The sequence below is a fragment of the Oncorhynchus clarkii genome, chromosome 6 (assembly GCF_045791955.1).
Source record: "Oncorhynchus clarkii lewisi isolate Uvic-CL-2024 chromosome 6, UVic_Ocla_1.0, whole genome shotgun sequence".
Classification (NCBI taxonomy): domain Eukaryota; kingdom Metazoa; phylum Chordata; class Actinopteri; order Salmoniformes; family Salmonidae; genus Oncorhynchus; species Oncorhynchus clarkii.
The window spans coordinates 67,802,895-67,819,954 of NC_092152.1; the positions used below are offsets into that span (position 1 = coordinate 67,802,895).

The following is a 17,060-nucleotide window of genomic DNA, read 5'->3' on the forward strand; positions in this document are numbered from 1 at the left end:
TGCAGATATACTGTAAAAAGTGTACTTTTTTAATGTACCATTTATGTACCATGTATGTACCATTTTGGATGGTGGACCAAACAAAGCTAAGGCATGATTATACAGCTCTCAGCGATGAAGCACCTTGTAAGAAAATGATCCTGATCATCATGTTTTAAATAGAAATACATGTATTTACGAGACAATGGAAATACGCCATAAACAGATAAACACAGGTATCTTTTGGTTATCACTACGGCAACAGCTTCCAGGAACGACACAATATTTACATCTTACAGTTATTTAGAAAATAAGCAAAAGGAATAAAACAACAATATGTACATAACAACTGCCAAGTGGTACAGTATTTGGAATTTCAGTACAGTACGTTCTTTTTTAAAGGCTCCTTGCGGTAGGTATATTAACTGGACAGGCTTGACTGTGCCCTTTGTCTAATGCAAAAAAACAAACATGTTACTGAAGGCGTTGTAGTTTTTATTTTTGGTCAAATCATATGGTTACACTAGTGTGAAGCAGATTGTCTTTACTTGGCTATTTACTCAATTAGATCACACACACACACACACACACACACACACACACACACACACACACACACACACACACACACACACACACACACACACACACACACACACACACACACACACACACACACACACACACTTTATCTCACACACATATGGAATTTCGAATGGGTGAAATGCATGTCTATTAGCCCATGTGTGTATCATATTCATTAATCGATCATAGACTAATGTCATGGACTATTGTCACGAGGGACTTTGAGGGCTTGATGGCTCAGGCAGTGACAGAACACGTCACTAACGCGGAGAGAGCAGGTCAGTTCTTGACCTCTAAACCCTGGGTTTTGTTATAACAAAGTGGTGCTTTCCTTGAGAGTCCGGTCTCTCCATGTAGAGAGGGTCAGTTAAGGTTAGATTAAGTGTTCGTGTCTATATAGACTGATGTATTACTAGCTTGTTAACCAATTGTGCGAGCCATTGTCAGATAAACGATTTTACAATGCATTATCTAAATAAAATATATGAAGTGATGTTACCCAGGTCAGCCTAAAAATCCATAGCCTATATTCACACTGCTGGATCTCCAGATCAAATTGTTGAAATATGTCCCAAATAGTAGGTTTTTCAATCCGTAAATCGATGACATCGAACAATACTGAGGTGCGTATAGGCTTTGACCGTGGGCTATTTTAATCTTAATTTTATGTCACTGACCCATGGATTGACCGTAATCTGATAAAAGAGGATAGGGCCTATAAGAAATCCATGAATTGGTTTGAACAATGGTCCAACTGACTTGGGTTATACCGACATCTAGCGCTCAGTTGATGTTTTTCATTCCTCGTGTTATCATACTGTAAAGTCAATGGGATATGCTCTAGGCATAACCTCTATAATGTTTGTAATCGAAAAATGCAATATATAAGTTTAATTGGGCAATTAAGATAATTTCGTAAATATTAGGCCTATTTAAATTTGTTTCAGCATTGTAATATAGGATTGCGAATTGTTTGTGTCAGATGCTTTGTAATATATCAGAAATGATGGTAGTAAATCAACAAAATTATGGTCGAGACACAAAAATCCTAATCTTTAATAGATCGTTTATATTTTATATTTCTCCCCCAATGCATATTCTCATATTCTAAAAAAGTTTACAAACTACAATCGATATTCTATAAGATATTTTTTCTAATATGCCAATATAATACACACTAAACCTAGGAATTAGATTCACTGCACAAAGAGTCCTTGTTTTCTTAGAAGTCAAATGCAATATTTTCCATGTTTGGTGCAGACAAGACCGTAAAATGATTTGTATAGTCCTAAAGTAGCTTTGTTGTTGCAGTTGGTTAACAAATTAATTAAAGTGAACTATACATTTCAACACTGTTCAATATGTAACTTTATAATTAAAGTTGTGTTCTAACAAATGGCAGTGCACAGTTTCAGAGATCTAGAATTATTGAGATTTTTAACATGATTATTAAATTATAATAAAATGTTGAATGTGTTTAAATTTGTTTGGATTATTACATGTCTCCTTATAATAAACAATTATATGTTGACATATTGTCGAGACACGCCATTTCCATACATGTGTGTGAGTCAGTTGTTATACGTTGATAAATTAGGCCAACAACACCGTAACCCGGTCACATGTGCGTGCGTGTGTGTGTGTGTGAGAGAGAGATTTCTTAAGAAAAAAAATGGCTCATCAGTTTAAAGCAAAAATAAAATATTACCTTACAATTGATGTCGTTACAATTTTCAGTAGGTTGAAGCCTAAGGAAACTTTATATGTTGCACTCGGTTCTCACTAACGTTACGCGCGCCCCAAATTAGACACAGTATATGACCGATCAAGATTCATTTCCACAAATAGAGTAAAATTGGATACATCATTCATTGATTTAGTTCATACATACACCATTGTCATGTGTGCAAAATAGGACATCATCTATTCTTTGAGTGTCCGTATGGAATCATTTTGGGAAGGAAGCCGCACCACCAGTTTCCACCCGCCACAGTGCATGGGATGGGATGGAATCCACCACAAACCTCCCTGAGCAGGTAGGTTACAGGCACAATTTAACGATTTAGGCCACGTGGCCTTGAAGAAATACATTCACTATTACTGTGAATAGGCCTAGGCCTATTAATAAAGACAAAAATACATTTTCGTAAAAAGTTTTAGGAAGTCCAAACGAGAATTTGCTCCTTGAATTCATTGCACATCTGAAATGACTGCAGTGAGTTGGGTTTATGATGGAAATATGACGGAAATCCTATTAGAAAGTTAGACAAAACGATCACAATTTACTTACCCCCCTCGAGTCCCTTAGTTCCGCTAGGCACGTCATCAACTCCAGAGATAGAAAGGCTACAAAGTTTTCCGTTTGGAATTTAGGTGAAGTCGCTCCTCCTGGAAGGAGATGAGCAAAACTATTCCAGTCCTTTGCCGCCGTCTAGTGTATGAATCCATAAAGTAAAACAATTCAAATTGCAGGCTATTTGACACTAAGAGTCAATAATGAATAACAAACACACTTCGATTAAACAAATGGGGTTGAAAAACAAATGATCAACAAATGGTTTTTACAAACGTATGGTTCCATAATATGCATACAACATTTAATGACCATCATCAAATTAGGAAACGGCCAGATGTAGCCTAGCCAGCGCAGGCTGGATTGCAAATGTTCATAAATACGTGCAAAACATATCTGCTTTCCCGTCCTGGATCTTTTAGTCGGGTCTTTTGCCCATTTATTAGCAGCAAATATTAAAACAGCAAGAATTCCATACTGTCAGATGTAATTGCCATCTGCCCTATCATGGTTACAAAGCAGGAAACATGACTCTACAATGTGTTGAAGGGTTCCATAGTGATGCTGGCCCATGTTGACTCCAATGCTTCCCATATACATCCCTAATTACTGGTCACCTGTGTGTCTATATAGGCCTACATGTGACCATGACCCGTGACCCAACATAGTGCCCTCTACTGTAGGACTAGTCTAGAAATGAAGTGGAATATACAAAGACAGACCAACTATAGACAGTAAAACACAACAACTATATAAGTAGGTCAACATTGCTCTTATAGCAGACATGGTTAACAAATCCATGTCCTTTTGTCGCTGTGTCTGAATTGCAACACTTTCCACACTGCGACTCTCAGAGAACTGCTCGGCTACATGCGGGAATGTGGGGCGGGCACCATTATCTTACATCAGATTGCACGACAGCCGTCTGCAACAAGCATTTTTCATGAAAAAAAAAAATTCTTACAGATATTTCAAGATAGTGTGATGAATATTATTTAAAGTCAGACCTCCTGAAAAGCTTGTTCACACAAGCATAATCCACCTGTTCACTCCTGTCTCAGGACATAGCAGAGGGCCATGGAGATGACCCCAGTCTGTCAACCTGTAATTACAGCTCAGCTTCCAGGAAGAGGTGCTCTTTAGGCTTGTCTGGAGAATGCTAAAAGACAGCATGTCAGTCGGTAAGCCTACAAGACAACAATATGTATTTTGCAGGTGCACAAATGTGTAAAAACCTAGTTTATGAAGCCTAGTTTAATCTACTGAGTGAACAAAACATGAGAAAACATTGCTCTTTCCATGACATAGACTGACCAAGTGAATCCATTTTACATTTACATTTGAGTAATTTAGCAGACGGTCTTATCCAGAGTGACTTACATTAGTGCATTCATCTTAAGGTAGCTACTGTAGGTGAGACAACAACACATCACAATCATATCAATACATTTTGCTCAAACAAAGTATTTATCAGCAAAGTCAGTGCTAGTGGGAAAAACTATGATCCCTTATTGATGTCACCTGTAATGTCCACTTCAATCAGTGTAGATGAAGGGGAAGAGACAGGTTATAGAATGATTTTTAAGCCTTGAGACAATTGAGACATGGATTGTGTATGTGTGCCATTCAGAGGGTGAAGTGTCTTTGAACAGGGTATGGTACAGTAGTAGGTGCCAGGTGCACCGGTTTTTGTGTCAAGAACTGCAACACTGCTGGGTTTTTCATGCTCAACAGTTTCCAATGTGTATCAAGAATGGTTCACCACCCAAATAACATCCAGTCAACTTGACACAATAGTGGGAAGCATTGGAGTCAACATAAGCCAGCATCACTATGGAACCCTTCAACACCTTGTAGAGTCAATTCCCTGACAAATTGAGGATGTTCTGATGGCAAAAGGGGGTGTAACTCAATATTAGGAAGATGTTCCTAAAGTTTTGTACATTCTGTGTATAACTAGGCATAAAGTTCTGAGAGACAGAAAACACATTTTTAATGAAGACTTCAATAACCCCTTGCCCCGGGTATTTTGGGTGGTTCTGGGTTCAGACTGCAGGCTCTGGGGTGTGAACTGATGTTGATGGAGAGACAGTGGGACAGCAAGTTGTAGACACAAAGCACCAGATTCTGCTGATAGAGAACCAAAGGCTGGTCCAAGCCCTACTCTGTCTACGGGAGACTCCGGAGCAGCAGGAAAACTGGCATACCTATTCATTGAGCTGGGAGGTCCAAGTAGACTCAGGGTTTGGAGTTGACCGGAAAATAATACTGCTGTTCTACGATGTGGTCATTTAGTATCCTGAGATATGGCATCACAGTCTGGTTTGTCAATTTATCAGTCCAACTTAAATCCCAAATTGCCTGCCTGATACAAATTGCCATGAATGTAATCAGTGTGAGGCAACATCCCTCCCTGCAGACTGTATTTGAACAGACCTTTATCAGACAAGCACAGAAAGGTGTTTCAGATCCCTCCCATGTAATTTAGTTTGAGCATCACTAGCTCCCCTCAGGCAGACACGAGGGCACCTATACTCAACTGGCGGGCTGCAAACGGGATCCGGACCAAGAACGGGGTCAATACAAACCGGGCTTCCTTGTATCATAAAAACACACATAAAACATGGAATAATGCTTAGAATTGCGGGAAAATAGCTTTAAAACAGCAAATAAAAATGTTTGCCACATGCAAAATGTGTAGAATTGCGGAAAATTAGCTTTAAAACAGCAACATTTTCTCTCCACCAACAAGAGGGGTGTGAACAGTTTTGGGTCGCATGGGTTGCGAGGTGGGGTTTTGTTACTACACCGATAAATGACATTATCCATCTGGACCTTTGCCACCTAGGACATTTGTGTGACCGGAGCTTCTCAAATAGTACTCCAGTACCCCTGCTATATGGTACCCACATGTAAGCTGAACAGGTGTAAGCACTGCTTAATTCCCATATCCATCTAATACCTAAACAGCAATAAGTATGGCTGAGCTGTGTTAGTATGCTGCTGACAGAATAAGGGAATATTCAAAGTATTACGTATGTGGCTATATGAGAAGTGTATGATGATAAGTTTAACATGCAATGTATGTATTATGTTGAGTGTGTAATGTACAGTGTCTAAGACAATTTTCCCCTTGAGACATTAGTTCACAATATCCTCCTATCCTAAACCCTTACCCTAACCTGAACCTAATTTAAACCTAATTTGCAGGTCAGCAGTGTCCATATAGCCTTATGGTTAGTGCTATATGGGGTCCTTGTGACAGCCATACCCTAAACCCTAACTTTAACCCCTACCCTTGCCCTAACCATATCCCTTAATAACCAACCCTAACCATTTAAATGTCAACTTCAAAAGGGTAAGGACATCCCAAGGATCCCGGATAGCAATGATCATAGCCTTTTCCCTCTGACACCGCTCATCATTACAGTGCCGAAGTGTCTGGCTGTTGAACTCTCTCACCTTCCTGACCTTGGCCACCTAACCTCTGATTTGTTGCCATGTAGCCCGGCAACTGTGATTCTGAGTGCCAGACCTATTTAGCCAATCAGCTGCAGACAGTTACCTGGTTTTGACCAGTTCAGGCTGATTCTAATGTCAGTCTCCTAGTGATGGGCATTCCGGCTCACTGAGCCATCTCATTCAGCTCAGCACTCCAAAAAGAGCCGGCTCTTTTGGCTCCCAAACGACTCTTTAAAAAATATATGCTTTGTATTTTTTAAAGTCAAACAGTTTGCGATAGTTTGACTATGATTGGTGTTAACACAATTCTAATTAAATTATTAAATGAAATCATACTCTACCTTAACCACAATGTATTTAAAAATGCATTGGTTTGTTATGAAAAATAATGCTATTAAACATTTGCATTTAAAGTATAACTTCTCAATGTATATAAACAAAGTGCATATAAATCTAACCATTCAAAACGAATACAATCTTAACAGCATAATAGAATATTGCACCATAAAGAAAATAAATAACAATTTGCAAAACTGCAGCATTCCACCAATTGAAATAAATGTAAAAAAGAAGGATGCTATTACACATGTGCATTTAAAGTGTAACTTTTTTAATGTAAAATCAGCAAAAAATGAAACAGTAAAACTACTCATAACTAGACCATGCTATGCAACTTGGTAAAGTATATTTATGCAACAGATTATACTATCTAAACTCAGCAAAAAAAATAAATGTCCTCTCACTGTCAACTGTGTTTATTTTCAGCAAACTTAACATGTGTAAATATTTGTATGAACATAACAAGACTCAACAACTGAGACATAAACTGAACAAGTTCCATAGACATGTGACCAACAGAAATGGAATAGTGTGTCCCTGAACAAAGGGGGGGTCAAAATCAAAAGTAACAGTCAGTATTTGGTGTGGCCACCAGCTGCATTAAGTACTGCAGTGCATCTCCTCCTCGTGGAATGCACCAGATTTGCCAGTTCTTGCTGTAAGATTTTACCCCGCTCTTCCACCAAGGCATCTGCAAGTTCCCGGACATTTCTGTCTCGGCCCTCCCTCACGCATCTTTGGTTCACTGGTTGACACTGCGTGTCTGATTGACAGGAACAACAGGTGAGGCTGTTAGTCTGAGCAGACAGTCAGAACGAATGTGTGTGCGCTTGAGCGTTTAGGCCTATACTATTATTTTATTTTTTGTTCTTTGAATTAGTTCATTATATTCATTAAAATATTTTTGAGATGATTCAAATCTTTATTTTTTAAATATTTTTATAAATAGATTCGGCTCTTCTGATATGCAAGCTGGCTCCCAACGTTCACCTCTTCGAGCCGAATCGTTCGTGAACGACCCATCACTACAGTCTCTTTCAACTGCACAGAGAGAGTGGATGCTCCTGTATCTCTGTGCTGCTCCTTTCACCTCTAGACTTCCACATTAAATTATTACCACCTCCTGACACGTTTCATCTGGACTCCTTTAGTGTGTGTGCTTCACTGTCCAAATTAAGTAGACTTAGTGGAGCCAGAGGGTCTTTGTGTATTAGTTTATGCACCTGTTGTATTCTATGTTATTACCTGCTTACTAACTATTCAACTGTTATCCAACTGGTATTTGGTGTAATTTAAACTCAGCAAAAAATGAAACGTCCCTTTTTCAAGACACTGTTTTTCAAAGATATTTCGTAAAAATCTAAATAACTTCACAGCTCTTCATTGTAAAGGGTTTAAACACTGTTTCCCACGCTTGTTCAATGGACCATAAACAATTAATGAACATGCACCTGTGGAACGGTCGTTAAGACACTAACAGCTTACAGACGGTAGGCAATTAAGGTCACAGTTATGAAAACTTAGGACACTAAAGAGGCCTTTCTACTGACTCTGAAAAACACCAAAAGAAAGATGCCCAGGATATCATGACACAAGGCGAGACCCAGATGCAGACACAGGAGGCAGATGATTGGAGTCTTACAATATTTATTAATCCAATAGGGTAAGGCAAGAGAATGGTCGTGGACAGGCAAAAGGGTCAAAACCAGTTCAGAGTCCAAAAGGTACCGAAGGGCAGGCGGAATCAAGGTCAGGGCAGGTAGGATGATCAGGCAGGCGAGAAAGTAGTCCAGAGTCAGGCAGTGGTCAAAACCGGGAAGACTATCAAAAAGAGAATAGCAAAAGGAGTATGGGAAAAACACGCTGGTTGACTTGACTAACATACAAGACCAACTGGCACAGAGAGACAGGAAACACAAGGATAAATACACTGGGGAAAATAAGTGACACCTGGAGGGGGTGGAGACAATAACAGGAACAGGTGAAACAGATCATGGCGTGACACAGGGTCCCACCTCATCTGTGCCTTAGGCATGCTACAAGGAGGCATGAGGACTGCAGATGTGGCCAGGGCAATAAATTGCAATGTCCGTACCGTGAGACACCTAAGACAGTGCTACAGGGAGACAGGATGGACAGCTGATTGTCCTCGCAGTGGCAGACCACGTGTAACAACACCTGCACAGTTTCGGTACATCCGAACATCACACCTGTGGGACAGGTACAGGATGGCAACAACAACTGCCCGAGTTACACCAGGAATGCACAATCACTCCATCAGTGCTCAGACTGTCCGCAATAGGCTGAGAGAGAATGGACTGAGGGCTTGTAGGCCTGGTGTAAGGCAGGTCCTCACCAGACATCACCGGCAACAACGTTGCCTATGGGTACAAACCCACCGTCGCTGGACCAGACAGGACTGGCAAAAAGTTATCTTCACAGACGAGTCGCGGTTTTGTCTCACCAGGGGTGATGGTTGGATTTGCGTTTATCGTCAAAGGAATGTGCATTACACCGATGCCTGTACTCTGGAGCAGGAGTTTGTGTATATACAGGACGTACCACCCCCACCTACCGTCAACGAATCATCTCATTGCGAAGCTTTATGGAGCCCTCAGCATTGTTACAACATTTGGGAAGCTGTGTGGTACAAGACAGAGCTCGATTTGCAACCTGGTTTCAGAGCATTTCGTATTATTCTGTACCTAAATCCAAAGACGCCCCATTTAATATGATAGGTTACATTTCGTATGGTATGTATTAACTTGTGGATGTCCAATACCCAATTCGTACAATATGTTTCGAATTTGCAAAATATATGATATGTTACAAATTCTGGCAAGGTGGCTAATGTTAGCTAGCTGGCAAACATTAGCTAAGCTAGGGTTTAGGGTTCATGATAGAGTTAAATTTAGGAGTTAGGTTAAAGGGTTAAGGTTAGGATTAGCTAACATGCTAAGTAGTTGCAAAGTAGCTAAACAATTGTAATTAGTTGAAAAGTTGCTAAAGTTGTCATTATGATATTTGAATGTATACATTTTGATTACGTGACCAAACACCCTCCTTTCGTTTTTTGCCTGGGCCTCTGCAGAAGTCAGGGCATTCATACTTATTGTGCTTCATGGAGCAGAGCTGTTGCGTTCGTGTTTATAAAGGACCTGCAGTCCCACCTCCCGTTAACCAATCATATAAATACAGAGCTATATGGAGCCCTCCACATTGTTACAACGTTTGGGAGGCGCAAAGTATGCTATTACGGAACTCAATTTGACCTCGGCATGCCTACGTTATTGCGTTACTCCGTCACACCATCCATATGGCGCTTCTGCCCACATGTTCAAATCAAGCATAAATTGGCTCTTAACGTTAACGTTACTGTCTGTGTTGCCAACCAGGCACCCCCATAATACATCAGCCGTCTTCAACTGAAATATCGACAATGTTTTTCAGCCCGGGCACCGATTTGAGGTCGGCAACTGTCTTATGAATAGCCTGCGTGATGATAACAAAGATCTAACTTAGCTAATGTTATTTAGCTTCACATATTCCTCTCTGGTGATAACAATGGCTATTTTCAGCAGAACCTTTGTATATGGATGCATTGACATCCCATCATGTGAGAATCTCGTTTTGTGAAGCAAAAAGAAAATGAACGAGCTTGCCAGGAGTCGAACCTAGAATCTTCTGATCCGTAGTCAGACGCGTTATCCATTGCGCCACAAGCCCGCTTCTATACCATACGCCCGCCATTGCTTTCTTATCATTGGTTTATTCCTGGTAACTTCTTGTAGTGGTATTGGCTTGTGCGTAATTTCTTCGGAGGCGGACAGTTATATGATTGGTCCTCACCCTGCTGTTAATATTCGGGGACATCAAAGATTTTCTTAGGTGCATTTTTTAAATGTTTTTCTGAGATAGCTACACGTCGAGCATTTTGTCCAGGAGACCTATTGTTGACACTGTATGTATTCGTTCTAACATATATCTAGTTATATTCTTGTGTATTGTATTTTATTACTCTTGTGTTACTATTTTATTTTCAAACTGCATTGTTGAGGGCATTTCACAGTAAAGTTTACACCAGTTGTATTCGTCGAATGTGACAAATACAATTTAATTTGCATGTATCCCCCCCCCCCCCCCCCCCCCCCCCTAAATATAATATACATATAACTAAATGCCCCATGAGCTTAGCTGTCATTACTCCAATGTTGGTCTTACACTGTAAATGTAAGTACATATACACTGTGTAGCTTCAAAACATGGTTGCAACTATAATTTTGATATCAAGGATGGCCATCTTCTGTCTATGAATTTGAGAGTGTTGTTACATTTCTCCTGCCCCACCCCTCAGCTTTTTACCAAAACAGTGGTTGTTGCAACTGTGGCCGGCAGCCATTTTAGGCCTAGGTTTCTAAACTCAGCAGAAAAATAAAGTCCTCTCACTGTCAACTGCGTTAATTTTCATCAAACTTAACATGTGTAAATATTTGTATGAACATAACAAGATTCAACAACTGAGACATAAACTGATCAAGTTCCTCAGACATGTGACTAACAGAAATTGAATAATGTGTCCCTGAACAAAGGGTGGGGTCAAAATAAAAAGTAACAGTCAGTATCTGTTGTATCAGTATCTCTCATACTGCTCCACGCCTTCTGCACAGACCGCATCTCAGTAAACGCTGTATGTCTATTGCTGACGCTAGATTGACCAAGCTGCTAGCTTTATGCTAACCAATCACATTCAGTTTCACTACAAATAATTTACCAGGAATTACCCAATAAAAAACTTGCTATCTTGGCAATTTAGAGCAGGAGAGGGCTTGTGGCGCAATGGATAACGCGTCTGACTACGGATCAGAAGATTCTAGGTTCGACTCCTGGCAAGCTCGTTCATTTTCTTTTTGCGCCACCCATCCAAATCACAAAACGAGATTCTCACATGATGGGTTGTCTATTCAGTTCATCCAAATAACAAGGCTCTGCCGAAACAATGCATTGTTATCAGTAATAGAGGCATATGTGAAGCAAAGTAGCGTAAGCTAGCTAAAGTAAGCTTTATTCCACTATCATCACGCAGGCTATTCATAACACAGTTTGCCAACCACAAATCGGGGCCGGGCTGCTGTACTGAGTGAGATAAAACGTTCAGAACATTGTCTACATTTCAGTAGGAGGAGGTGATTTGTTATGGGGGTGCCCGGTTATCATCACAGACAGTAGTGTTAAGAGCCAATTTATGCTTGATCTGAAAATTTGGTCGGAGGCGCCATATGAATGGTGTGATGCTATTTCCGGTCAGTATTAGAAATCATTGTGTACCATATTTACCCTCTGTAGGAGCCGAACTCATTTATAGACTACACTATCGTTCAAAAGTTTGGGGTCACTTAGAAATGTCCTTGTTTTTGAAAGAAAAGCTATTTTTTTGTCCATTAAAATAACATCAAATTGATCAGAAATACAGTGTAGACATTGTTAATGTTGTAAATGACTATTGCAGCTGGAAACAGTTTATTTTTAATGGAATATCAACATAGGCATACAGAGGCCCATTATCAGCAACCATCACTCCTGTGTTCCAATAGCTAATCCAAGTTTATAATTTTAAAAGGTGAATTGATCATTAGAAAACCCTTTTGCAATTGTTAGCACAGCTGAAAACTGTTGATCTCAAATCAAATCAAATTTTATTTGTCACATACACATGGTTAGCAGATGTTAATGCGAGTGTAGCGAAATGCTTGTGCTTCTAGTTCCGACAATGCAGTAATAACAAGTAATCTAACTAACAATTCCAAAACTACTGTCTTGTACACAGTGTAAGGGGATAAAGAATATGTACATAAGGATATATGAATGAGTGATGGTACAGAGCAGCATAGGCAAGATACAGTAGATGGTATCGAGTACAGTATGTACAAATGAGATGAGTATGTAAACAAAGTGGCATAGTTTAAAGTGGCTAGTGATACATGTATTACATAAGGATACAGTCGATGATATAGAGTACAGTATATACGTATGCATATGAGATGAATAATGTAGGGTAAGTAACATTATATAAGGTAGCATTGTTTAAAGTGGCTAGTGATATATTTACATCATTTCCCATCAATTCCCATTATTAAAGTGGCTGGAGTTGAGTCAGTGTCAGTGTGTTGGCAGCAGCCACTCAGTGTTAGTGGTGGCTGTTTAACAGTCTGATGGCCTTGAGATAGAAGCTGTTTTTCAGTCTCTCGGACCCAGCTTTGATGCACCTGTACTGACCTCGCCTTCTGGATGATAGCGGGGTGAACAGGCAGTGGCTCGGGTGGTTGATGTCCTTGATGATCTTTATGGCCTTCCTGTGACATCGGGTGGTGTAGGTGTCCTGGAGGGCAGGTAGTTTGCCCCCGGTGATGCGTTGTGCAGACCTCACTACCCTCTGGAGAGCCTTACGGTTGAGGGCGGTGCAGTTGCCATACCAGGCGGTGATACAGCCCGCCAGGATGCTCTCGATTGTGCATCTGTAGAAGTTTGTGAGTGCTTTTGGTGACAAGCCGAATTTCTTCAGCCTCCTGAGGTTGAAGAGGCGCTGCTGCGCCTTCTTCACGATGCTGTCTGTGTCAGTGGACCAATTCAGTTTGTCTGTGATGTGTATGCCGAGGAACTTAAAACTTGCTACCCTCTCCACTACTGTTCCATCGATGTGGATAGGGGGGTGTTCCCTCTGCTGTTTCCTGAAGTCCACAATCATCTCCTTAGTTTTGTTGACGTTGAGTGTGAGGTTATTTTCCTGACACCACACTCCGAGGGCCCTCACCTCCTCCCTGTAGGCCGTCTCGTCGTTGTTGGTAATCAAGCCTACCACTGTTGTGTCGTCCGCAAACTTGATGATTGAGTTGGAGGCGTGCGTGGCCACGCAGTCGTGGGTGAACAGGGAGTACAGGAGAGGGCTCAGAACGCACCCTTGTGGGGCCCCAGTGTTGAGGATCAGCGGGGAAGAGATGTTGTTGCCTACCCTCACCACCTGGGGGCGGCCCGTCAGGAAGTCCAGTACCCAGTTGCACAGGGCGGGGTCGAGACCCAGGGTCTCGAGCTTGATGACGAGCTTGGAGGGTACTATGGTGTTGAATGCCGAGCTGTAGTCGATGAACAGCATTCTCACATAGGTATTCCTCTTGTCCAGATGGGTTAGGGCAGTGTGCAGTGTGGTTGAGATTGCATCGTCTGTGGACCTATTTGGGCGGTAAGCAAATTGGAGTGGGTCTAGGGTGTCAGGTAGGGTGGAGGTGATATGGTCCTTGACTAGTCTCTCAAAGCACTTCATGATGACGGATGTGAGTGCTACGGGGCGGTAGTCGTTTAGCTCAGTTACCTTAGCTTTCTTGGGAACAGGAACAATGGTGGCCCTCTTGAAGCATGTGGGAACAGCAGACTGGTATAGGGATTGATTGAATATGTCCGTAAACACACCGGCCAGCTGGTCTGCGCATGCTCTGAGGGCGCGGCTGGGGATGCCGTCTGGGCCTGCAGCCTTGCGAGGGTTAACACGTTTAAATGTCTTACTCACATCGGCTGCAGTGAAGGAGAGACCGCATGTTTTCGTTGCAGGCCGTGTCAGTGGCACTGTATTGTCCTCAAAGCGGGCAAAAAAGTTATTTAGTCTGCCTGGGAGCAAGACATCCTGGTCCGTGACTGGGCTGGATTTCTTCCTGTAGTCCGTGATTGACTGTAGACCCTGCCACATGCCTCTTGTGTCTGAGCCGTTGAATTGAGATTCTACTTTGTCTCTGTACTGGCGCTTAGCTTGTTTGATAGCCTTGCGGAGGGAATAGCTGCACTGTTTGTATTCGGTCATGTTACCAGACACCTTGCCCTGATTAAAAGCAGTGGTTCGCGCTTTCAGTTTCACACGAATGCTGCCATCAATCCACGGTTTCTGGTTAGGGAATGTTTTAATCGTTGCTATGGGAACGACATCTTCAACGCACGTTCTAATGAACTCGCACACCGAATCAGCGTATTTGTCAATGTTGTTATCTGACGCAATACGAAACATCTCCCAGTCCACGTGATGGAAGCAGTCTTGGAGTGGGGAGTCAGCTTGGTCGGACCAGCGTTGGACAGACCTCAGCGTGGGAGCCTCTTGTTTTAGTTTCTGTCTGTAGGCAGGGATCAACAAAATGGAGTCGTGGTCAGCTTTTCCGAAAGGGGGGCGGGGCAGGGCCTTATATGCGTCGCGGAAGTTAGAGTAACAATGATCCAAGGTCTTTCCACCCCTGGTTGCGCAATCGATATGCTGATAAAATTTAGGGAGTCTTGTTTTCAGATTAGCCTTGTTAAAATCCCCAGCTACAATGAATGCAGCCTCCGGATAAATCGTTTCCAGTTTGCAGAGAGTTAAATAAAGTTTGTTCAGAGCCATCGATGTGTCTGCTTGGGGGGGGATATATACGGCTGTGATTATAATCGAAGAGAATTCTCTTGGTAGATAATGCGGTCTACATTTGATTGTGAGGAATTCTAAATCAGGTGAACAGAAGGATTTGAGTTCCTGTATGTTTCTTTCATCACACCATGTCACGTTGGCCATGAGGCATACGCCCCCGCCCCTCTTCTTACCAGAAAGATGTTTGTTTCTGAAACCCGTTGGCTGCACCGCTTCGGATAGAGTCTCTCCAGTGAGCCATGTTTCAGTGAAGCAAAGGACGTTACAATCTCTGATGTCCCTCTGGAATGCTACCCTTGCTCGGATTTCATCAACCTTGTTGTCAAGAGACTGGAAATTGGCAATAAGAATGCTAGGGAGTGGTGCACGGTGTGCCCGTCTCCGGAGTCTGACCAGAAGACCGCCTCGTTTCCCTCTCTTTCGGAGTCGTTTTTTTGGGTCGCTGCATAGGATCCACTCCGTTGTCCTGTTTGTAAGGCAGAACACAGGATCCGCGTCGCGAAAAACATATTCTTGGTCGTACTGATGGTGAGTTGACGCTGATCTTATATTCAGTAGTTCTTCTCGACTGTATGTAATGAAACCTAAGATGACCTGGGGTACTAATGTAAGAAATAACACATAAAAAAACAAAAAACTGCATAGTTTCCTAGGAACGCGAAGCGAGGTGGCGGCAACGGAAGAAGCAATAAAACGGACCTTTAAACTAGTTGAGTATCTGGAGCATCAGCATTTGTGTGTTCGATTACGGGCAAAGGAACACAGAGGAATCTGGATTTGGCAGATGCCATGAGACCTCTACCTGTCCCAATGCATTGTGCCAGCTGAGAAGTTTGGTGGAGGAGAACTAATGGTCTGGGGCTATTTTTCATTTTTTGGGCTAGGCCCCTTGGTTCCAGTGAAAGGAAATCTTAACGCTACAGCATACAATGACATTCTAGACAATTCTGTGCTTCCAACTTTGTGGCAACAGTTTGGGGAAAGCCTTTTCCTGTTTCAACATGACAATGCCCCATGTACAAAGCGAGGTCCATACACAAATGGTTTGTTGAGATCGGTGTGGAAGAACTTGACTGGCCTGCACAGAGCCCTGACCTCAACCCCATCAAACACCTTTGGGATGAATTGTAACGCTGACTGTAAGCCAGGCCTAATTGCCCAACATCAGTGCCCAACCTCACTAATGCTCTTGTGGCTGAATGGAAGAAAGTCCCTGTGGCAATGTTCCAACATCTAGTGGAAAGCCTTCCCAGAAGAGTGGAGGTTATTATAGCAGCAAAGGGGGGACCAACTCCATACTAATGCCCATGGTTTTAGAATGAGATGTTTGACGAGCAGGTGTCCACATACATTTGGTAATGTATATGTAAATAGATCTTAAATATCTATATTTTCCTTTTCTTGGAAAGCTGTGAGTGCTATTATATGATACAATATCAAGTTGCATCTACAACTTGCCATCAACTGATTTCAGCCAGCCAGCCACCCTACCTACGGCTGTGGAGTGACTGCATTGTTTGAATGTAATTCTGGCATATTGGAAGTTAATGGAAAAATGTATGGAATCATTCTTCTAGAACTGTCTGGCTAACTAACAATCATACAGTGTAGTTACATTCTTCAAATTCATTATTTCACACAATATTTTATCACAGCACAGACCAACTCCCTGACCAAAATGGTTGATTTTTATCCCATCGTAATAAGTTTAATTCCCATTGTAGTATTCTAATTCTATGACGACTAGCCACCCCTCGGAGCCTGGCTCTGCCCTTCTAGGGAGTTTTTCCCTAGACACTGTGCCTCTGCATTGCTTGCCATTTGGGGATTTAGGCTGGGTATCTATATAGCACTGATGTAAAAAGGGCTTTACAAAATACATTTGATTGATTGATTGATGTCCAAATGTATGGCATTATGCATTTAAGATAGCAGTTTTTATAAATTATTTAGCCAACAAACCAC

At 41.8% G+C, this 17,060-nt stretch overlaps 2 non-coding genes across 2 annotated transcripts; one reads left to right on the forward strand and one right to left on the reverse strand.

Annotated features, from left to right (window-relative positions):
* Positions 1 to 10,311: 10,311 nt before the first annotated feature.
* trnar-acg (transfer RNA arginine (anticodon ACG)) lies at positions 10,312 to 10,384 on the reverse strand. The gene has a single exon. It is a non-coding gene; the product is annotated as a tRNA-Arg (tRNA).
* Positions 10,385 to 11,480: 1,096 nt separating this feature from the next.
* trnar-acg (transfer RNA arginine (anticodon ACG)) lies at positions 11,481 to 11,553 on the forward strand. Its single transcript has one exon. It is a non-coding gene; the product is annotated as a tRNA-Arg (tRNA).
* Positions 11,554 to 17,060: the final 5,507 nt, after the last annotated feature.